The sequence below is a fragment of the Crocuta crocuta genome, unplaced genomic scaffold (genome assembly GCF_008692635.1).
Source record: "Crocuta crocuta isolate KB4526 unplaced genomic scaffold, BGI_CrCroc_1.0 scaffold47, whole genome shotgun sequence".
In the NCBI taxonomy this organism is placed as follows: domain Eukaryota; kingdom Metazoa; phylum Chordata; class Mammalia; order Carnivora; family Hyaenidae; genus Crocuta; species Crocuta crocuta.
In genome coordinates, this window is record NW_027531995.1 from 996,246 (window position 1) to 1,021,133 (window position 24,888).

Here is a 24,888-nt window from a genome sequence, read left to right on the forward strand (position 1 = left end):
CAAACTTAGAAAAACATTTCAAGAATAGGACAAGGAACTAATATGTTCTTCCCACACATTCCTCTAATATTGGCATTTTACTACAGTTGTCCGATCAGATTATCTTGATTGTCTCGCTCAATTTCTCCTTCACCGTTTACTCTGATAGATTATTATTTTGAAGTGGCTTTTTTTTTTTTTAATCTTTTTGGCTTGAGAGTAAAAATTACAGACATGATGTCCTAGTATTTCTTTGGTACTTAAGTGAGCATTTCCTAAATAGAAGGATGTTGTTCCACATAACTCCAATATAATCAAAATAGGAAATAAATATTAATAGAATATTACCATTTAATGCATAGATCTCTTTCACAGCTCACCATTTGTCCCAGTGATGTTCTTTTTGAGTCCAGAATCGAGGATCATACCTTGTATTGAGTTACCTGGCTTTCTGGTCTCCTTCAGTCTTCTTAGTCTTTTCTTGTCTTTCATGATCTTGATATTTTGGAAGAGTTCAGCCAAATCATCCTTCTCTTTTTTGTTTTATCTGATGTTTCCTCATGAATAGATTCAAATGATGTATTTTGGGCAGGATTACCGTAGAAGAGTGATGCTGTGTTCTTAGTTCATCATGTTGAAAGTTGATCAGGCTTATCTTAAACTTTTCTTGTTCCAGCCTTGGAATTATGAAGGAATTCTGGTTCCTTTTAATGGAGAATGACATTTAGACATAAGGAAACCAAGATTTGCATTCTAAAGATGTTCATTGCTGCTGGAGAATCATTCCTGCTAGGTCTTCCCAGGAAATGCAGTTAGAAAATACAGATTTTTTTTTTTAATGTTTATTTATTTTAGAGAGGGGAAGGGACAGAGAGAGAGGGAGACAAAGGGTCCCACACAGGCTCTGCGCTAACAGTACAGATGTGCAGCTTGAACTTACGAATCATGAAACCATGACCTGAGTGAGCCAAAGCTGGACGCTTAACTGACTGAGCCACCCAGGAGCCCAGAAAATACAAATTTTATAAACACACACACACACTATATACACATACATCTCTGTCTACATATGTATGTATGTTCCTGTAGATATATCTATCTAAATATTTTCACACTGATACCTCATTTTTATACATATGTTTTTTTCCTCTGGCATTGAAAATCTGGCTCCCATTAACCTCAAATATTTACTTGTTTGCTCATTTCTCCCTGTCTGTAACCAATCTCTTAGCTATGTGGGTCACCACCTTGGCCCTACTATCCCCAACCAGCCGGTTGAATATTTGGTTTTGGTTTTGCTGGCTATGCCAAATCGTTGCTCAGTCTCAACAAGGAGAAAGGGGCCCAGATGCCTCTCCTGTTTCCTAGTCCTATTATTATTTTTCTGTGGATATAAAGTGTTGCAGTGACTCCAAAAAAGATTCGGCTGAGCAAGTAGTATTTGTTATGGGTTATATCATAAAAGACACTCCTAAATTAAAAATCAGATTCTCTAGTAGTTTAGTGGTTTCATTTTTTTCCCACAATTATTGCTATTCTAAGATGTGAATGACAGGATTTTAGTGCTTAGTTTAAGATTCTGTTATGGACAATAATAATAATAGCACTGGGACATGGGCTAGACATTTCTGATATTAAATATAGTTTCTGAATAAGAAACCATTTATATTGTTAAGGCAGGTCTTTCTTTGGTTTCTCTTGGATCTATTTCTTGGCAGTTCAATAAGTGATGGCTATTAGCAAAAACAATTTTTGTTGAGCCTTGTTTATTGGTTTGCAATAATGAGAACAGTTATTGAGTTCGATAATTTTGTGCTCTTATTTTCAAGTAACAAAGTGTTCTTATTTTGTGATGATATCAAGGAAAGGCAGTTTAAAAGCTAGTTTTAAAGGATCTGTAGCTTTGAGAGGTTATAATTTAGAATGGAGGCATGGTGGTCAGAGGAAATGAGCCAAAGTTAAAAGCCTTTTCTGTGCCATTGAATCTGTAACCATCCTCAAAGTACTCTGCACTTTATGTCACAAAAAAGCTTCAAATCCCGTGGGTAAATGTTATCTGCAGGAACCTCATCATTTCTGAAAACAGTTCTTTTATTCTTAGTGTGTTTGAACAAGAAATACAAATAATAGTATTTTCTTCTCTTTTTGCAGGACAACATATGGATATAGGGGTTCCTCTATTTTTGAATAAGTGTTTTGTGTCATAAAAAGCAAAATCAAATTGGAAATTAATGGATGGTGAGGCAAATTTAAGGTGTTGGTTAAGTCTCTTTCTTTTGCCTCCTTTGTCAAGCAGGGGTATCAATTGTTCTCATCTTTTCTTGTGGCGTTGTTTTATGCTTGGTTTTCTTTTGGAAGATAAAATATAATTACTTGTCAGCCATGAGTTTATGGCATAGACACTTTTGCAAATAGCTTTACAGGTAGATCTTGATTATATATAACCTGTAAGGAGCACACAGGATACGGGCAAAGCAGCTGATGTGCCGCGGATGTGATTGTACATGGAGACAGCTGAGTGAAGGCCATTGCATTTTTGTGCTTAAATATGTCCACATTTTCTCATGAGTCCTTGTAGATTTCTGCTGTCTTTGTCTAATGTAACTTTAGTTGCTTCTTACCCCATTCCTCATCCTCTTTTCTCTGCCTCTCTCTCTGATACACACTCACTCACACACAAATATACATTCATTCCCACTTGAATTTAAGTGGTTGGAATGCTTAGGAATATTTGCAACTGGAGGCAACACAGGGCCAGTGTCTCTAATTGTGTTTTTGTGTATATGTATGTACACACACACACAGGCATACTGTTTCCAAATAGTTGACCACTGAAAGTACTTGGGTTATTGTAGGTATGCTGTTCATATGTGTTATGTCAATTAACCTATGAGTCCAAAAAGACAAGTTATATTAATGACCGGAGCAAACAGAGTCCAATGGAGACATCGTTTCTGCTATGAAGATTTGTTTGTTGTAGAGATGGTTACTCCAGATGATCTAGTATTCGTATGGAACATTTGTGAGGTCGAGTCTGCTGCTGTGCCCCACCTCTCTGAACCAGAGTTTACTTCTGACTGAACAGAGGGTAATTAATTGAACTGTACAGATACTTCACTGGAAAGGGTAAATCATGCCTTAGATGAAGACAGTCACCTGAGTATGGGATCAGAGATGTGTACTTTTCCCTCCTCTTGAAAAGTTCTTCTTATTGCAGGTCATTTTATGTCTTGTGACAGCCAAGTAACTCAGAGTAGAGTGAAATGACTTTTGTATGACAGAAACCATAACAAAACACGCAGGACATTTGCCTTTAAAAACAACAATAAGAAGATCAAGCATTCTCTGGTTACCACTTTAACATTTTACAGTTTGGAGTGGTATTGCTAGTCCTGGCAATGAAAATTACCACTTAGAATCTTTTTGGAGTATATAAATGTGTGGTTGGGGACCCACTTGGGCACAGGACAGTGCTATGAGCCCTGTTCATGGTTTTCTGAACTACTTCCTAATGTGCGTCAAATGCTGAGAGCAGGGCATTGCTTCCCCTACTACTTTTCGAAATGACAACATCTCCCTCTTTCCCCCCCCACATATAGTCAAATTTATTCCATCGTATAGCAGCAGTGCAGTTTCCCCCTGTTAAAAGGGATCTCTCACCCTGCCCATAGAGTGATCCCCTTCTCTCCCTGTTGGTTAGTAAGAGAGAAAGCCCAAACTTACCCGTGAGCAGTGTCCGCATCTAATTCATTGAAACCATTTTCCTCTATTCAGTACTAAGATCTCAAAAATCATTAAATTCAACACTTCAAGGACCAAAAAATTCTTCAAGTGGGTTATTAGATATAATGGAGAGCCCAATGAAAATGCACACATGTGTACACCAAAAGACGTACACAAGAATGTTCGTGGCAGCACTCTTTCTACTAGTCCCAAATGGAAGCATCTCTAATGTTTTTCAACAGTGGAATGGATAAACTGTGGTGTATTCATTAAGTGTGTCCTATTTATTCATTGGATAGCAAAGGAAACAAATGGAAAGCTGGTCCAGGTAACAACATAGATGTTAAAGGAGGCCAGGCACAAAAGAATACATCATGTATTCAATTTATATGAAGGTTAACCACTGGCAAATTTCGATTTTAGAATCCTTACCTTTGGAAGAAAGAAGAGTAATGACTAAGAAAGGGCATATTAGTGTTGTAGTTGATACGGGTGGTGGTTACACAGTTATTTTCACTTTGCGCTAAGTCATGCCAAATATATTTGTGTACCTTTCTGTATGTGAGCTATACTTCCATTAAACAACTTATTTTTAAAAAAATTAATATAATTGCCTCTGGTTTGTAATGTATGCTTTTTCTAGATGCTTTTAAGATGTTTTCCTTTTTCTTAGTTTTATGTTTGACTGTAACATGCATAGGCGTGATTTTCATGTTAATTTGCCTAGTGTGTTTCACTGAACTTTGTGGATCTGTAATTTTTTGCTTTTCACCAAATTTAGAAATCATGCTGCCAGTATTTTCTTAATTACACATAAAGAAAATAGAGGGACCACTCTCACCTTCTACTTTGTATACCTTCTGGGAAAGATGTCACCATATAATGATTACTAGTGTTAAGCATATACTTAATTTTGTTGGTCAACGTCCCGAATTTGCAGCTAACTGCAAATTTTATGGGACCAGCTGGTCCCATAAACTGAATCAGTTTTCTGATTTGTTCTTAGTTCTTGTCCAGCCTGGCAACTCCTAAGCCACTAACTATTAATCAGTACATACCCTTAACCTCATTCCATGTCCCCTAATGTTCTTCCCAACGGAGGGTTTTCTCTTTACCATTGTGTTTTGGGGCCACTAATGAGTAGTGGTGTTGTATAGTGACCACTCACACCTATCTTTTACCAGCTTAGTGTAGATCCTTTTGTGAATGAACAAGACCCATCATTTTTTCTCTTCTGTTAACTGGTCAGAGGGAGCTTCTTATGCCAATTTATATGGATTGAGGGAGAAGTGCTTAAGGAATAGGGGCAGATACTATTGTAGTCTGAGTTATCTGCTCATTCAGCTTAGTTGTGGCCATGTTCCCAGTCTTGTAGGGAGAGGCCTGCTTTTGGGCCCATCTGGTTGTATGGTTTGGTAAATCATATAATACCATTTTTTTATGGGTAGTTTGATTATTCACCTAATCACTTGATGTCCCATGGTCAGGTGTTCAATCCCTACCAGGTACCGGTAGCAAGTCAGGATAGCAATCTTAATAAGGTCCCCAAGAACAACATGTGATTAGCATTAACACATTTCACTATTGTACTGACCATGTAGTCAAAAGACACTTTCACATTCTTTATCTCATGGGGCACAGTATCCTTTCTGCTGGCCCCCAGTGTCTACAGATGTGAAAGACCCATTGTGAAGATAGGCCCTCTTTAAAATGGAGATTCTGTAGAGGACCTGGCTATTCCTGTGGCTCGGCAGCCTGTGTCCAACTGCTGCTGCTGCTGCTACTACTACTACTACTACTACTACTACTACTACTAGTAGTAGTAGTAGTAGTACTACTACTACTTTGTCATCGTCATTCTTCTGCTACTGCTTCTTTTCTTCTTCTTCTCCTTCTCCTTCTCCTCCTTCTCCTTCTTTTTTTGAGGAATAAGAATTTAATGTTAGGGAAGGATGATGCTTAGGTTGTAGTCNCTACTTTGTCATCGTCATCTTCTGCTACTGCTTCTTTTCTTCTTCTCCTTCTCCTTCTCCTCCTTCTCCTTCTTTTTTTGAGGAATAAGAATTTAATGTTAGGGAAGGATGATGCTTAGGTTGTAGTCTCTGGCAGGGAGACGCCCTGGTCCTGCTCTTGGGCCAGCAGATACAGAAGCAGGGAGTTCAGGGCCCAACAGACAGGGGGATAGCCCAGGCAGCTCAGATGCACATATTTGTACATGTCATGGTGACTTATGGTACTATCTGAGTGCAGAAAACTGGGGTTAGCATCCAGAAAGTGGGCCTGTGGGTGGCCAGCCAGTGCTGTCTGGACCAGCTCATTCACCTACTGTTTTTTCTCATGAAGTAGATTAGGGTGGTGGCTCCTGGGAAGCAAGCCCAGCATCTCAACTTGACCTGGGGCTGTCCTTGGTTCCCAGTCACCAGTCACTTGCTCTGCTGTGTGCCTTGGTTGTTTGTACCCACCCAGACCACCACAATCTTGGGATGGATTTGTTCCAGCTCCTCATTCTCCGGCCACCAAAGCACATGTTGTATGCTGTCACCGCCAATGACAAAGTTAAGTGTGTGAAGAGGAGAAAAGAGCTTCTTCCAGATCTTGCACTGGTGCATTAGCTGGACCAGGGAGTCCCCAATGAAGATGACTTCAGATTCCTTAACTTTGCTATAGACTATGAACCGATGGTGCAATGACATCCAGAGTCTGATGTTCTGCACCTGCATGGATTGCTGGCTGGATTCTCCCCTCCATTCATATTGGCGCTGCAGCTCCTGCAGGATCCAACGTCTTCTTTCAAGGTAAATTGTGGCATTTGAAAGAACATAGTGGTAGAAATCCAAGATTTCGGTTATAGTTCAGATTAGAACACCAACCACTTGGTTCTCTTCCTCTCCTTTCAGGTGTCTGCTCAAATGTCATTTTTCCATTCAGGCCTTCTTTGGTTATCTTATTCAAAACCCCTATTTCTTACCCGCCTTGATTTATTTTCCCACTAGCACTGTTTGACATACCATATATTTTATTTATTTTATTATCTGTCTTTCCCATAAGAAAAGGCTACATAAGAGCAGGACTGCTTCATTCCCAGTGCACTGCATATATGCCTATAGAAGGACTTTATTTAATATTTGGTGATGAATGAGTCTTTAACAGCACTCACCCAAACTGTCTGACACTTCACTTCCTCAGGTATAAAATAGAGGTGTTTAGAAGTACTTTGTGTTCTGTCATGTACTTTATAAGGTGCTTTGCCTTATTAATAATTAAGTTAGAAATTCATTTTTGCCATTATTAATCGTTAGAAAATTCATATTTATTAAACAGAATCTATATGCTTCCTAACATACTTTAGCAGTTAAAAAATATGTGTATAAAATACACTTTCTGAAAATCTGGGGTACAACCCCAACTGCTGGCTGTCTTTGGGGTCTCAGTCCCACTGACTGCTTCATGACTCATTTTCACTGCCTATGGATCTTCCTTCTAGCCTGATGATTTAAAATTTCACATAGCTCTGGTCAAACAGAACAGTGATTGGCTGAGGAGTCAAAAGATTGCTCCTTGAGTTCTTCCAGTCTGGGCAGCAATATTAGTTTAGATTGGTTATCCATGATACAAAATCCTTCTAGGTCTCTTTTTCTTCTACCTTTCTTTTTTTCTTTCTTTCTTTTTTTTATTTGATTTCTTTCTTCTTCCAGAAAAAGAGGGAGAGTGCCCTTGGAGGGCCCAGTTTATGCCCCATTAAGTGCTGTGGGAATTCAGGGGAGAGAGAGATGGGTTGTGGCTTAGAGCAGAGACCAGCCTGGACAAAGTGCTCAAGGTCAAGGATACACAGCCAAATGTTTCAATCTCCATATGATTTACTAGGGAAGATACAATTGAGTAACAAAGTAAGGACTTAATAGATACATAAGCAAGGCCTATGAGAGCATAGATGAGGCAGTGATACTTTAACTGGATCGTTCAGATAGGGCTTCTTTAAGAAGGTGACATATGAAATAGATATGCATGGACTTGAACATATTGAAAGAAGGAGACAGGATTTGAGGAGAGTCAGACTGAAGAAAAGAAAAGTGAAAAATAAAGAGACAGAAAAACTTAGTGTAAATTTTAGTTTGTTGCTAAGGGCTTTTGAGTAAGGGAGTTTCAAGGTAAGATTTTGATGATTTAATTATCAACTTTTACCCTTTCTGCCTTCTTCAGTTCTGAATTGAAGAATGGAATTGTAAAAAGGCATAGACACTAGGAAATAAAGTGCAGCTTCATAGCTGGGATGGATTTTTTGGTAACCCTCAACTTCCGGCTTTTCCAGTGAGGGTTGTTGGATGCTGAGGCTTGGGATTGGGGGCTTACCTGTGTTCCTGCTCCAAAGAGGTTCAACCTCACTTACCTCTTCAATTTTAAGTGGAGAGACTGGAGCAGAGGTGGGGTGAGGAGCTCCAGATCTGATTTTTTTTTTTTTTTAAATCACACAAAATGATCATGACCATGCTGCTTGGAGTACAGACCCTGCCTAGGCATTCACGCTCACTACTCGAAAGCCAGAAATATTAAGAGGTAGAGGGAATTCTGGGTTCCCATCTTTAAGGCACAGTTGTTCCACAAGGTTGGCTTAAACTGTGGCTTAGTGTGATAACTGGGACTCTTCCCTTGGGAAGGAGCTAGTGAGGGTCCAGGTGGAGAGGAGGAAAGCTCTGTCCCACACCCTCAACTCCAGATGTATGCAGGTGGAAATCCTAGAGGGACATAAGTGTTTCCTGCATCTGATACACATTAGTCCCATTTTCAACATTGTTTCCTCTTTAAGCCTAATGATAATCACTTCTTACAGGTTTTTTGTTTTTTTTTTAATTAGACCACAGTAAATCACGGGCCATGGAAGTTGACTGGTCCTTAGTGTGATGTCTGTGCCTTTAGCTTTAGAGCATGTACTGTACGTAAGTATGAATCAGATCCTTGGAATTGTAGAGTCACATTTGTGGCTACCATTAACCAAAGGAGCTCAGTGATTACTTTATAACCTGAGTAGTATTTAATACAGAAAGGGTTTTTACCTGCATCTGAATTGACTGTCATCTCTTTAGCCACCTTCACTTCTGTCTTTGGGGAAGAGTGTTCTTTCTCCTGTTCAAAGTTGCCTGTGCACCCGTGTCCTAGATCTCCTCTCCTAGCTCCTTAGGCCTTCATTCCATTAATTATTTCATTGTTTCCCTTTTAAATTAGCCCTTCTACCATGATTGCTTTTCTGAGCTTTTGAACATGTTCAAGTCTCTCTCAAGTGAAAACAAAAAGATGAAAATGGTCAGACCCTCCCTTGATTCTGTGCTCACTACTTTATCATTCTTTTGTTCACAAGTAGGGTTTTAGAAACAGATGCCTCTAAGTGGCCTCTCTACTTCCTTGCCTCCCCTGTGTTCTACAACCTCTGAGATCTTACTTGCTCACACCACTCTGCTGGGATCACCTTCATGAAGGTCATCAATCTCTGACTTGTAAATGTTAAATGTGTTTTTCAGTGCCTTTTTGAAACTACTCTTCTGATTTGATTCTAATGAATGTTAGTTCCTTGAAACTTTCTTCTCTTTGGTTTCTGGGACTCTACTCTTCATGTTTTTTTCTCCTTCATACTTGCTCCATATTAGTGGACTTGCTCTCTGCCCTTTGTCTCCTTTTTAGTGTCCTTAGTATTCTTCCTTGGACTCCTGGCCCTTATCATTCTACAGCCTTCCCCTGAATGCTTGGAATGCCTCCTAGGGATCACCTGCCAATTATATATAATAGCTCCAAACTCTCTAGCTTCAGCTTGGATCTTTTTCCTGACACCCATTTACTTCTCAGGTATTCTATTAAATATCTTAGAAGATAGAAGAAGATAAATAAAGGAATATCCAAGAATGAGATGGTAGATACATGTGATGATAACAGAGCTATTCCTCTCATTTTGCTATTTCACTTTGTGATAACAACCTTGACTCCGTTTCCCAGCTCAGAATGTTGATAAGCATTTCAAACTTCCATTTAGCTCACTATAGCACAACCAGTGTGGTACATATTCCTAACATATCCTAGGCATGCAATGTAATGTTTGAATGAATGAATGAATGAATATATGACTTCTCCCTCATCCCTTACATCCAACCAATCACCAGGCTTTGTTTCTTCTAATTTGTTTTCTTCTCTTGAACTTTTCTCTCCTATTCCTCTTCATTCATACTTTTCTGGACCAGACTCTCCTCTTCTCTCATCTGGGCTATTTCAGTAGCCTAACTTTGGCCTCATGACTGCTAGTGTAATTTTTTCCCTCCAGTTTATCATCTGCACCATTACTGTTCAATTGAACTTTGTTATGCCAGCCATGTATGTAATTCTACACATTCTATTAGCCACACTTAAAAAAAAAGACTTAAAGAGGTAAAAATAGATTTTAATAATACATTTTATTTGATGTAGTGTATGTATATCCAAAATATTATTTCAACATGTAGCCCTAATCGCATTTCAATGCACTCAACCCACTTATACCCTATTCTCTTTTTCTGGAAGCCTCCTATCTTTCTACTGAACAAGCTTTTTCATACGGTATCAACTCAAATGCTGTTTACTTTATGAATCCTGCCTTGAGTTATTCAGTCAAGTTTCATATACTTGTGGCTTTCAAGGTTTTTCGGCCATACCAAGTAGGAAGCATATTTTACATTGTGGCCAAGATATATATGTATATGTGTGTGTCTTCCTATATTTTTGTCTGTAGCTATACAGAAATCTCTGTGTCTGTACCTAAATTGATATCTATGAAAAACTGGAAGAGAACTTCATAACAGTGTTTTATTTCATGAGGTACATTATAGTGTTTAATATTCTGTTACATTTAAAAAAACTGACTGTAAATGACTATATTGAATGTAAGGCTCACAAAATAAGTCAGAATCCCTATTTTGAAGTGTGTGCATATATCTTCTACCCAGACTCTATATCTTTCTCTTTTTAAAAAACCCTTATTATTATTTCTTTTTTGTGACAAGTCCAATGCCTGGTGCAATGTGTGTGCTCAATATATATTTATTGACTGACTCACGTCCAGAAGAGCTGTTCACATGGGTTCAAAGGCATCATTTTAACCATCAGTGTTAATTAGCTACAACAGTTTGTGTAGCATTGTCTCACCCCTAGCTGACTGAAATACAAGCTCCTGGGTGATAACAAGGTTTCCTTATTCTCAGTTCTACTTATATTTGATACGGAGATCAGATAAAGAGCTGAATATTCTCTTCTTCTGGCAACATGGAAAATGGATGGCAGTGAGAACAACTTGATGTTTTTCACTTAGAATTCACTCAAATACTCAAGAGAAACAGGCTCTGTTACTTTCTATGAAGGGAGCTGAAATTAAGTTTTTACTCTGAGGTTAGAAAATTATGCCTGGTATGTAAAAAAAAATTCTGATGACATGATACAATCTCAGAGTATATCAGAGATAAGCCAGATGGCTCATTTCTAGACTAGCTTTACTGCTAATTAAAAGGGCTAATTTTTCTCTCACAAACTCAAGAGTGTGAATATATTTATTGTCAAAATACTCAATAGCTGGACAAGCTAAATTGGTTCAGGAAAACCTAATTGGGTATTTTCCATCTTGCAAAACTCTGGTGCTTATATTTAAGAGAGCCTAGGGAATAGCTGTTAGTGAAGGTATTGATTACAAGTCTGCTGCTTTCTAATAGCTGTGTATTAACTCAAGAAGTTGGATTTCAAGAGACTAAAATTTTAAAGAAAAATAAAAATCTAAGAACTAGTCCTTTCACTTCCACTTAGGTGAACAGTTTTGCTTCTATTACTTTCTGAGTGCTGAGTGCCACTACCAGTCTGTGCAGGGAGGCCCGCGTGACTGGATTGTTCTTACTTTGACCGAAGATCATTATCTGGCTGGAGCATGTTCTAGAACTCAATAAATATATAATATGCTATTTTAGATTCTTTGAAGATATTAAGTATAATCTCATTTTGAATGTTGACGGTGTTTCTTAATAATTATTTAAAACCCTTATTGGCAGGGCCTTAATGTGACAACTAATAAATATACCATCGAATAAGTATATAATAAAAGAATAAAAGACATTTTACCCTGAAGTGCCTTAAAATTATTTTGGTGAAATGACAAAGTATCACTTTTTCTTAACAAATAAATTTGGCAATGATTTAATTCTTTTGTGTTAATTTATGTTGAGGAATATACTTAGAAAGGGTTTTGATGGCTCTATTTTTTCCCTCTTCTAGTAATTTAATTAATACTTTTGTTCAGATAATTCCTAATACTAAATTACTTGTAGAGTTGCCAAATGCAATATATATATATATGGATTATTTTCAACTAAACTTAAGTTATGTGTAATCTCTTTATTAATGTTAGGAAATCTTTAACAGAGGTCTTGGCTTAGAAAGATGCTATTTTATCTAAAAATTCCAAACTTGAACTGACCTGTTACTTTTTTTTTCTTTCTCTTAAAATGAGTTCCTATTTATTTGATGAACATATAGTTTGCATTTGCATATTAAACACTTTTGTTATTTAGGGTTTGATAATATGTGCCATTTTGATATCTCTGGAATTTTCGGTTTCTGAAGCTGAAAGCCTTCAGATACATATTGTTATTGTTAATTATTATTCTTTGAGAAAATGACTTGGCATTTCCTCTTGCCCTTCAGCCTGGTTACTTTCCACTCTCTTTACATGATAAGGGAACTTTCTTTTTTGGCTCAGTGAAATATCAACAGTGCTTTTCTGAGAAATAGCGATCTAATGTGAGATTGTTTTAGATGCAGTGTTATGAAACTTTATTTCACCTTGTAAGCATCATGGCCTGTCTTTTAACTGTAAAAATGACTGTATTTCAATACCTATAACAACTGCAATCCTGGAAAATAGAATAATAATTTATAAACTCTCATTAGATAAGTCCTTTGACTAGTGTATAAATTTTCATTTACCTGTCAGTTTAAATGGGAAGCTGACATTGTACATAGTCTTTCTTATCTGTAATATGACTTCTTCTACTGTAAGGGTTATGAGAAGCTTTCAGTGATATTTGTTTTTTTTCAATTCTGGTCTTCTCTTACTGTGTATAGATGCCGCATATCTTGTTCTTCAGTTAATAAACAGCTCATATTCTACTGTCTCATTAGCCTTTCAGTAAATGGGATTCAAAATGGTCTCATTAGCCTTTTGATAAATATCATTTTAATTAAATATGCATAAATATGGAAAGATCTACTGTGTTACAATGTCTGTAGTAATTACAATGTATTTTATATTATTTTGCATTATTATGGAATTGTGTACCTATTTTTGATGCAGAATAATTACACCATTAGGAGTCTATACTAATCTGTTTTTTGTGTTTATAAAGATCACAAGTTTATCAAGTAGGTGACTTGAATTAATTTGATTTCACCTTTTTCAGAGTGCTAATGAAATTGATAGTGTAAATTCTCCAGTCCCAAGAAGTAAAGACCTCAGGTTTATATAACTGTGCTGATTCCAAAAATTGATTTATTGTTTGCAAGATTTTTGTAAATATAGATGTTTTAATGCAAATGAATATTATAAAAATGATTTTGCTTCAGTTCTTCAGCTATTCATTAAAATCATTTTACATTCCAGAGGTGTTGGTTAAGAAAGGAGCTTTAAACTTTTTTGTTTATTAAAAAAATGCTTTTAATATTTGTTTATTTGAGAGACAGAGAGAGAGAGAGAGCTCACGTGCAAGTAGGGGAGGGGCAGAGAGAGAGAGAGGAAGAGGAAGACACAGAATCTGAAGTGGGCTTCAGACTCTGAGCTGTCAGCAGAGTCCATTGTAGGGCTGGAACCCATGAACCATGAGATGATGACCTGAGCCAAAGTCAGACGCTTAAGCAACAGTCACTCAGGCATCCCAAAATGCTTTGTTTAATGTTTATATATTTTTGAGAGAGAGAGAGAGAGAGAGAGAGAGAGAGAGAGACAGTGTGCATGCGAGTGGGGGAGGGGCAGAGAGAGAGGGAGACACAGAATCTGAAGTGGGCTCTGGACTGATATGATAGTAAACCTTGCTATCTCAATTATTTTCTCAAAAAAATGATCCTTGGAGGCTAGTATTGTTATTATAATTAACCAAGAGCACTATGATAGTAAATGTCAAATCTAAGATTGAAGTTAGGTTTTCTATCTCCAAAGGTCCTTTTTGGGGCACCCGGGTGGCTCAGTCAGTTGAGCATCCGACTTCGCCTCAGGTCATGATCTTGTGGTTCTTAAATTTGAGCTCCACATCATACTCCATGCTGATAGCTGGGAGCTTGGAGCCTACTTTGGATTCTGTCTCCCTCTCTTTCTGCCCCTCCTCTGCTCACACTTTGTCTCTCTGTCTCTTTCTGTATCTCAAAAGTAAATAAACATTAAAAAAAGTTTAAAAAAGAAGAAAATTGAGTTGAATGAGTAGGCCTCAGGAAGTGTAGAAATAGAAACAGCTCAGAGAGTTAAGTGGCACTAATTTGTGAGTAGTTTCTATGGCAGAAATGGGGTTTGAATGTTTCCCTAACTGATAGCCCTATTAGAATGAATAAAATGGGGAGTGGGTGGGGTAGATGGCAGGTCACCAAAGGGAAGGGTACTGGGTATGAAGAGCCTCAGATATTTCAACTACAGAAGGAAGTTTTCCTTCTATGGTATAATCGTTTATAATTCAATGGTATAGTATTAGTCACAAAGTTGTACACTAACCAGTCCAATCAATTTTAGAATACTTTCATAACCCCAAATAGGAACACCATATCCCTTAGCCGCCACCTCCAAGCCATCTTTCCACTCTCAGCCCCTAAAAGCCACTAATCTGCCATCTGTCTCCATTGATTTCCACATTCTAAACATTACATATAAATAGAATTATACACTGTGTGGTTCTTTGTTACTGACTTCCTTCAATTAACATAGTATTTTCAAGGTTCATGATATTGTAGCATATGTCAGTATTTTATTCCTTCTTATGGCTGAATAATATTATTCCATTATAAGGATATACCACATTTTATTGATCCACTCATCAGTTAATGAACATTTGGATTGTTCCCCCCTTTTGGCTATTACGAATAATGCTGCTATGAACCTTCGGCTACAAATTTTTGTTTGATTACCTGTTTTCAGTTCCCTGGGGTATATATTTAGGAGTGGAATTGCTAGATCATATGGTAACTCTACGTTTATGCATTTGAGGAACTGCCAAACTGTTTTTCTAAAGTGGCTGCACCATTTTATAATCTCGCCAACAGTGGAGGGAGGTTTCTCTTTCTTCATATCTTTGTTAATGTGTTAAATGCCTTTTTGAATATAGCTATCCTAGTAGTGGGTGTAAAGTGGTATCTCATTGTGATTTTGATTTGCATTTATTTGATGGTTAATGATGCTGAATATTGTCATATGTACCAAATTGTCTAAACATACACACACACACACACAGTTAGGACTTCTTTTTTTCACTTTCATAATTTTTCAAACTAAAAACCATGTCAGAATTTTTCATTTTTTCCTTGTCATTCCTTTTATTCTTTATAATTTTGGGTGAACATTTAACACAAAATTAGTTACTTATAATTTCTCTGTGAGCTGAGTATTATGCCATTTAAAAAAAAGCCCCTTAGACAAGGTAAGTAATTTGCTCAGGTTCTCAGAGCTAGTAAATGGTATAGGATTTGAACCCAGACCATACTAAATCCAGGGCTTGGTTTCTTAGACATGACATTGTAATATATATTAGGTCATATATGTTCTCAGATTTACTGTATTGTTGTTGTTAGTTTGATTTACCTGCCTTCACAACCTTAGAGAAATAAGGACTCTTAAATTTCAAAGGGATGTCATAGTTCATCAGGTGTCACTTCTACCTGATGTATGTGATCTGTCCACAGGTTTGTTAAGGCCTGGTTGTTTCGCCAGGATCTCATGTTGTTTTCCACCTACATCAGAATCAACTCAGTTGTTTGTTGAAATTGCATTTTGTCAGGCTTCACCTCTAACTTCATAACTAAGCCAGTTGAGTACTGGGCTTAGGAAACAAAATTTTAAGTGTGTGGAGTGAGAACCACTTCTTTGGTGGCAGATATCTCACCATCTCACAAGACTGTTATTTTGTTTGATGCTTTTTCATGTTTCCTGGTAGCTTTAATCATTCCATCTGCCTCTCCTCTATAGCAACACTCAATAAGCCTATTCTCTTTGATGCTTGGCAAACGTGGCTCTTGTGTGCTGATAGAGAGGACTTTTAGTCTGTAGTTTTCATCCTGGGAGTTCTGTTGAGTTTATCATTCAGTTAAGAATCTCTTGCTCAGCAGCTCCTGAATAGGTGTGAGACGTTAGTGGTATGCATGACCTCTGCTATGAAAGAGGCAGAACCTGGTAGGAATTTTAAGCATGAACCAAAAATATTTAAGTCTATTTGATCATGATATCATCTGTAAATGTACCCAAAGTGCAACTTTTATGTTTTCTTTTCTTCGAAGACAGAAGTGTAGTCCTAGTGATAATCGTTTTGCCTGATTTCATGTAAGAAATTTTCTGAACAATGGGATGGCTACAGCTACTATCAGATGCAGTGTCCAGTGTCTTTGCACAGGCGATAACCTCTACACTTTGTTTTCTCACTTGAGTTACCACTCTAGGAGAGAATACTATTAAAGGGTCGGACTCGTGTGTTCAGGCTCTATTAGCTTTTGATTTATGACCCAAGCCATTTTACTTATGTCTTTACTTGTCTGACTCTCAGGATTTGACTGTCCATTGGTTTTAACTTGGTGAAAACTGTATGGATTGCTTTCTTGCCTTAATATTGTAAAAAATGCAACGAGCCTTATGATGACTTGTACATCAGATGAGTTGTGATTGTTAGATAAAAGGACAATAATAATGTGGAGATAGCATGGACTTGGAAAAGCTAATTTGTAGAATTGCTAAGCCTTGTCATTTTTCTTCCCCCCAGAACTAGCTTATCACCACGTTCTGTAGCTTTTCTCAGGCATTCTCCTAGAAAGCGATTCTTTCCTTCCTATTATTTTTTCCTTTAACTGACATCAGCCTATTCTAGGACCTTAGCAGCTGCAGAACGATCAATAGTAGGAAAGGTTAAAAAGGTCAGATGTGAATTTATTACACAAGTATTCTCTTGATTTATGCAAATGCATTGTCAACAGGTTACCAATTTGCATTATTCAATATTTATAGGCACTTATAACACTGTCAAACTCTAGCATGTGAGCAATTTTTAAAGACTGGCTTGTGCTTAGATAGTTCAAAGCCGCTCCCATTAAATAATTTGAAGTGACTGTGATGAGGGTTTTTTTGTTGTTGTTGTTAGGAATTAAATGGGGTCTTTACTGAAGACTAAAGTGGAAAGGGTCAGAGCAAACCAAACCTAGAATAAGAAAGAGGTACTTGGAATGTTTTTCCTCCATGATTTGATTCAAAATAGTGTTTTCTAAAACATAAAACATTCTTGTCCTTAACTTATAAAAATAAGTTCATTTAAATCACTGATGTATTTCCCCATGTTCTTCATTTATTCTTAGAAGTCAGTTGATTTATGAACTACTGTACTCAGCAGAGGAGAAATTAATTTGTAAAATATGTAGAGTCAAATCTTACTTTTTTTTTGTTATAAGAATTCATTCTATCCTCATCCCATCCTTGAAAGCATTTTCGTTTAGTTCATAATCTTCAGTAATCTATTTGTCTTCTGTAGGAACTTAAAAGCTTTAGCAAAGGTAATAACTGAAGTTGTCAAGAAAAATTGATGAATTAAAATCTACCCCTGAGCAGGTTTGCAAGGGGCAGAACATGGAGCATCAAGGAACCAGAAAAAGGGAGACTGATTGCATTGCTTCTTTTCTACTTAGCCCTACTTTGCAGCAATGAAAGATAGTTTCCTTTACCCAGTGTTTCCCTCAATTTTATGGTTTTACTATCTGATATTTGCCAAGTACATTTATAAACATTGTCTCATCCAGTTTTCAAAATAGTGCTGCCAGGTTGGTGGTATCAGCCTTTATTTCAGCATGCCGCACCCCTTGACCTCTATTATAGTAACTTTTCTGACCATCTCTAATATTTTTTTCTTTTCATGGAAAATGTGTTTCCCCCCTTTCCCTGGCATATAGTTGCAGAGAAGTTTAAGAAATACTTATTTAACAACTACTGTGTGAAAGGCATGCAATCACTCTTTTCCTTTTTTTTTTTTTAATGTTTTATTTATTTCTGAGAGGGGAGAGAGACAACATGAGCAGGGAAGGATCAGAGAGAGAGGGAGACACAGAATTTGAAACAGGCTCCAGGCTCTGAGCTGGCTGTCAGCACAGAGCCTGACACGGGGCTCGAACCCATGAAAAGTGAGATCATGACCTGAGCCAAAGTCAGACGCTTAACTGATTGAGCCACCCAGGTGCCCCTGGTGGTCCCATCACCCATCATTTATGCCACTTTTAAGTGTTTTGGTGTAAATCATTTACTCCTCTGTAATGAGAAAACTCCTTTCCCCAACAAGTAACAAAACAGAAGAAACCAACACTTGATTTTCACTTTTATCCTGACTAGTCATTTACTTTATGTGTGTAGATTTATGGGTATTTGTGAGAGTCTGCTCCATGATCTCACAGCACTTGAAACAGAAAAATGAAACTGATCAGAAATTCTGACTGCTCAGGCTTTCCTCTGTTTTGTTTCACTAGTGTAAAACTAGTGTCTCTTAATATCCATGTCCATGCATAGTGTTCATGGCCTCTTAGGTAGACTGGGAAGGAAGGGGATGGCTATTAGAGCGTTAATTTACTTAGATAATTCCCATATACCTTCATCAACCATACACAGAGTTTATTTTATTAACAACTCACATTAGTATGGAGCATGTGTTATAATTCGTGAGCAAATATTGACACATTATTATCAATTGAAGTCTATAGTTTATATTAGGGTTCATTCTTTGTGTTGTACAGTTTTAGGGATTTTGGTAAGAGCATAGGGTCATGTATCTGCCATTATAGTATCATACCTTCCTGCCCTAAAAATTCCCGGCACTCTACCTATTCATCCCTCACTCCTTCCCTACCCTACTCCCCCACCTTGTGAACTCCTATAACCTCCAATCTTTTTATTGTCTTTTGTTGTTGTGCCTTCTCTAGAATGTCATTTAGTTGTGATCATATGGTATGTAACATTTTCAGCCTGGCTTCTTTCACTTAGTAATAGGCATTTAAGATTCCTCTATGTCTTTTTTAGCTTGAGGGCTCATTTCTGTTTATTACTGAGTAATATTCCATTGTATGGCTATACCACGGTTTGTTTATCCACTCCCCTGTTGAAGAATATATGGTTGATCCAAAGTTTTGCAATCAGGAATAAAACTGGTATAAAAATTTTTATGCAGGTTTTTGTATGGACATATGTTTTGAACACATTTAGGCAAATATAAGGATTGCTTGTACCTTTTTAACACTTAGAAAATTAGAATGCTTATGAATATTTTAGAGCCTTAAAATATTCCATATAAAAGAAAAAATGCTCATTAAAATGATTATTATGTGTTTGGTTCTGAAAAATACATTGTGAACAATGGAAACCTTATAGAAATAATTAGAAAAACAGCTAATTTTTGAAGTTTTGAAATTAAGAATGTTTATATTTTATATGAAATGTTATTATGAAAGTAACAAGGAAGCCAAAGTAGCTCACTTCAGAGCAGTGTTCCAGATTGATATTCATAGGTTTTGGTAGTGTTTATGTGTTTTTGAATATGTTAATTCTATATATTATGAGTCCAATCCCTCTCTCACTCCCAAAAGACTAAAATCTGTGAAGTCTAGGAAAAATAAACAAACAAACGAAAAAAAAACAACCCAGCATTTTTAAAAAATCTTTTGGATAGTCCTTCACAAACAATGTGAATTATTCTTACTGTGTGAAGGACACAACAATTAACAAAAGCCCTCATGGGGCTTACATTTTAATGGAAGAAACCAATAAATCGAATTCATAGTGTCCCAGATATTTATAAGCAGTCATGGGAAGCATAAAGCAGATAAGACGGAGGGTGAGTCCCTGGTTACTCTGGGGTTGTCTCATTGCCCACAGAGCTGTGTGGGAATTAGACGTGACCTGGTGCTGGAGCTTCCCTGAGAGCTGATAAGAAAGGGAAATAAAGGGCATAGTAAGATGAGTTGTGATGATCCCCAGGATGATAAACATGGTAAAGTTGTGAGCGCTGCTGAGAGGCAGGGACGGGCTGAGAGTTTTCACTCCTGTCCCTGGCTGCCCACATGCTGGGGATAGGTGGTCCTACCTGGAGCTCTGGCCCTTCTCCCTACAGTTTGTGCCAGTGGGGTCCCAGGAGTCAGAGGAGGTGATGTCTTATTCAACATATGGAAGCCTCAAGGCTCCTTCGTGCAGGTAGAAGCTGGGTCAGGATTAGATGAGGCTTGATTAGTGCCTTGACTGTGTCCCCCGAGTCCCACTTATATATCACTTCTCTGCTTTCCTTGTCATCTGAGTCATTCAAAGGTGACTCCTGTCATCTCACAGATACGCCTTTTGCCCACTCATCCACATAAAGAAAAAGAGATGGCTGTCCTTTCTTTCAGGTGTCTCCGGTCTTCTACAGAAGTATTCCCCATAAAACAAGTTTATTCCAAAGTTTTCTATGCTGTGTTTTGTTTGGTAGTTGCTTTCATCTTTTACATATGAGGCCAGAGCAGAACCGTCAGGCTAGGAATTGTGCAGCACCCCTGGTCCTCCTTGGCCAAATTGGGAGGCTGAAGCTTTGGAAAATAGTTGCCGGGGTGATTGCTTCCTCATCCAGAATAGTGGTCATTTGTTAACGTAGTCTGAGTTTCACAGCATGGAGACAATCCCTTATGGTTGACTAGCTGCAGTCTAAGACATGCCCCCTTTACAGTGCATATTTGATGCCAACTGGCTCAACTTTCAAAGTAGATATTTCACAGTGTGTTTTGTTTGTATGGATGTTTGTTTTGCCTAGCTTTAAAGAGTGGTTTTTCAAGCTGAGCTTGTTTATTCTAAAACACATATACACATGCCCGCCTCTTCACAACATTTTGAATTTTAAACTTCTAGTATATGCCATATATACTTGCCTCCTGCGTCTTGAGAGAAATGGCCTAACTTCATGGCATGACTTGTGAATCAAGTTTCTATATATACAGCATCTATGGTGAGACAGTATGTCTATTTCTGAACATCCCATGGAAGGTACCTAACAGTGATGGTGTGTCTTAGAAATCATGTGTCACCTACTATGCCACAGTCCTTTTTTAAAGGGTGTCTTATGCATATAGTGCTAGGGGTTTTTTTTTAACTTTATAAATCATGTCACCCCATTATCTTTACCAATAACTGTAGAAAGGCAAGCAATCATGGAAGGGACTAGACATGAGAAATCTTTTCCACAGAGTTGTATATTACGGGAGAGTGATCACAACCCTCATTAAGACATTCTCTCCTAAGGAGAAGGACATAGTGATGCAGAAGTGTGCAGAATTTCTGAGAGAAGGCAGGGCAGCAGAATCCAGTAGGCTGTGGCAACCATGAAGAAGGCATTGCCACAAGACAATGGGAAAGGGCACACAGAGAAAGGAGCAGCTGGGTAAAGGAGAGAGCATGTGGAGAGGAGGAGTTCACACATGGAACACTGAGTGCCTCTTCCAGTCACCGTGTATTCTGAGAACCGGGAGATTCTGTTCTTCCTCACCTCATCTTGTATCCTTTCACACCCTGAGTTTCCTGACAAACTCAGAGTGAGGCTTCTTTTCTGCAGCTGCCTGAAATTGCTGATGTCTTACAATTGCTTATTGAATAATAAATCAGTTTGTAAAAAGTGATAATATATGACTTTCAAATAAAGACCTTGTATAATAAATATATGGTCTAGAACAAGGCTGAACAATACCAAGTAGGGAGGTGGAATCTCTGAAAAAGAAATGAAATCATAAGTTTTTGTGTTTATTTATTTTTTTTACCATGTGGAAATTTTATGTACATGGTAAGTTCTCAAGAAACTAGCTAATAGCTTAAATGAGGAAGAAAAGAGATCTATATACTAAACTGATTTAAGAGAGCTCACTAATCTACTGCCTTTTTGTCAGGTTGTTAAGATGCACTGATTCCATGTATATTTAGAGAAACCTATCTTGATAGTGGTGTTGCCAACTATATTCGTCTTCATCTATGAATTCCTCTTTGTGTGTTAATGTCCATAGTTATTTCAAATTTCCCAGTGTTAAATATCTTAAATGTATATGTAAACCTCACAGGGAAATGAGTTATGAACAAGGAGACAGCAAAGAATTTGAAAAGTGTTTCAAAATGTATTTTCTGTGTAATTTCCATAAAATTTTATCCTATTTTGTTCACTGATACATACCAGATGCCTGGAAGAGTAAGGTGCTCTGTTAATATTTGCTTAATGGAGACAAATATTAATTTGCCTCTTCCAAAAGAGATAAGAATTTCTATAATTTGAAATTATAGAAATACAAATTCATTTTAGAATGAGAGGGGAAATTGAAGATCTTAAAGCCTAACTTCATGACTTCCTTTGTAGATGAGGAATCTGAGGTCTAGAGTGAAGTGAATTGCCCAAGATTACAACTAGTGAGTGCCAGAATGGGGGTAACATTGGAGATTTCCAGAAAATATTCTCAGTTTCATATGGCCAGAAATGGAAAGAGATGGGGATTAAACTCTGCTATGACAGACTCTGAAGTTTATTATCCAGATAAGAGATTTAGTATTTGTATTTTTTAAAAATATTTTTATTTATTTCTAGGAGAGAGAGAGAGAGAGAGAGAGAGTGAGAGTGAGCGTAAGCAGGGGAGGGTCAGAGAGAGGGAGACACAGACTCGGAAACAAGTTCCAGGCTCTGAGCCGGCAGTCAGCCCAGAGCCCGACGCGGGGCTCGAACCCACGAACCGCGAAATCATGAACTAAGCGAAAGTCGGACGCTTAACCGACTAAGACACCCAGGCACCCCTAGTATTTGTATTTTTAATTTTTTAAATAAAGGTTTAATCTATCACTTTTTCTCTGTATTTTTTTCTCTGACCCCAAACAGAATTAATTGCTTCCTTGACATAGCGGTAGATACCATCTCTCTTCTAGCATTTACCATATTTAGTCAGTTTTTATGGCTGCTGCATGTGCCCTTAAGGCCAGGGACCATTTCTTATTTCCTTTTAGCTACCCCGGAGTTCAGTGTAGTGACCTACATGATCGATGGAGTGCCTTGTGTTTTGAATTGTGTTGAGAGTTAGGAACAAAGAGTATACTCAAGCTTGGGTTTAGGGAAATAACATTTCATGTTAGAAACAAAATCTTGTAGGCTTTCAAATACAGTTAATGCTTGATGTTAATGTTAAATAATCATTAGTTTATAACCTTAATGATTGTCTGTCTTCTCTATTTGAACAGTTTTTTGAGGATGGCTCTGCTTTTTAAATTTTAAAGATTCATAATGGTACTCTTTTGTGGATGTCTTAGTTTCGATACCAAAACTGTTGACTCTATGATATGCCTTCCCCTGGTATTTAGATCCTTAGCAAACCATGGTCAATGCCAGTTCTAAAAATTTTGGCTGACTTTGACACAAGTAATTATAGATCTTTGAGTAAAATTGAACCCCTGGCATTATTAAGGATATATTACTTAGTAAGTACACCAAACAGTTTTTATACACAGTTAGCAAAACATATCTATCAAACCATCAATTAATTTTAAAAGGAATTAAATTATTTATTTTCTTGAACTTGAAACTTTTGTGTAAGGATAGTATTATACATTGGAAAACAAGAAGGAAAGCATATTTTAGGAGAATACTGTGATATTAGAAAAGATAAAATATATAGAAGATGCATGACTTTGCTTGCAGATCTTATAATGGTATTTACTGAGCAGTGGTATTTCAAACCTGTGTATTTCTTGCAGCTAAATCTTCTGAGGCATGGGATGCTATTCCCTTAGGGAAACAGCCTGAAACTATTTGATTTCTGTTTGTTACATTAGAAACTACTATGATACTTTATTGTATGAGAAATAATATTACTTAAGAAGAATGGGAAATACTAAGCTCGGCATCATCCATGTGCTAATTTCTTGAAGGAAGGTCTATGCTATTGGTATTGTTATTAAGAATCTGATCTTTTCTATAAAACATAATATTTTATGAATGCAAGAACACTTGCAGTTCAAACCATCTTAATACATAGATGAGAAAAAAAATAACAAAAACAAGAGTGAATTCAACTTTAGGTGTTAAAACCAGTTGATGGAAAGCCTGTACTAGATTCTGGATCTTCAAATTCTTTGGCTAACACATTTTCCAATATATCAAACCAATGGATAAGCATTAAAGTCATTCAAATAAATGCTAAATAAAATAGGTAATTTTACCCCCTATGTCTTTATATTTTTTATAAAATACAGATAGATGATATATCTATCATTGTCAGCACAGGAAACAGATTCTGACTTACAAGCAAAAAAAGGAATTTATTAGAAGTATCTGGGTTGGAAGAAACTCTCCAGATTGAAGGGAGGCTGCATTGTTAGACTTGGAACAGAGTGGAGACAGGTAGATCTATCTGAAGGTGTTGGTAGCAGGAATACTCAACAAAAATACCCAGTCTCAGCTGCTGACATGAATGAACTCTAACCACATCCTTAGTATGTGCATGGATTCTGCCTAATATACTAAAGTCCCAAGAGATTGTGTCTGATTGGCTAAATTTGAGTTATGTGTCCACCAACCTACACCAGCGAGTGAGCAGAAATTGTTTGGAAGCAACCTCTAAGGGACCCCTTAATTTCCATAATTGGAGAGCATGTAGTTGGATGTGTGCCCCCACCAGGACTGCATGACAGAGTAGAAAATTCCCCAAAAGGGAGTTGAAGGGATGTCAGGAAGGAAGGATAGATGCTGGGCAGCCACAAAATGGCTTACAGCCACTTTTATCAATGATTATACCATGCTGGGAAGTTCTTTTTTTACATCCAGCAAAATCAGGCTTTTCTGAATAACATACTAAATATTTTTAAAATGTGGATTTTCTAGTGTACATAGATTGAGAATATTTTAAGTATTTTTCTGTTCATTGTTTTGAATCTGCTAG

The 24,888-nt window shown here is 37.3% G+C and overlaps 1 protein-coding gene and 1 pseudogene across 2 annotated transcripts in view; one reads left to right on the forward strand and one right to left on the reverse strand.

The window, feature by feature from the left end:
• Window positions 1-24,888, forward strand: part of IMMP2L (inner mitochondrial membrane peptidase subunit 2) — an 855,505-nt gene that overhangs the window by 152,877 nt on the left and 677,740 nt on the right. The window lies entirely within an intron of this gene.
• Window positions 5,791-6,454, reverse strand: LOC144240700 (platelet-activating factor acetylhydrolase IB subunit alpha1 pseudogene; annotated as a pseudogene).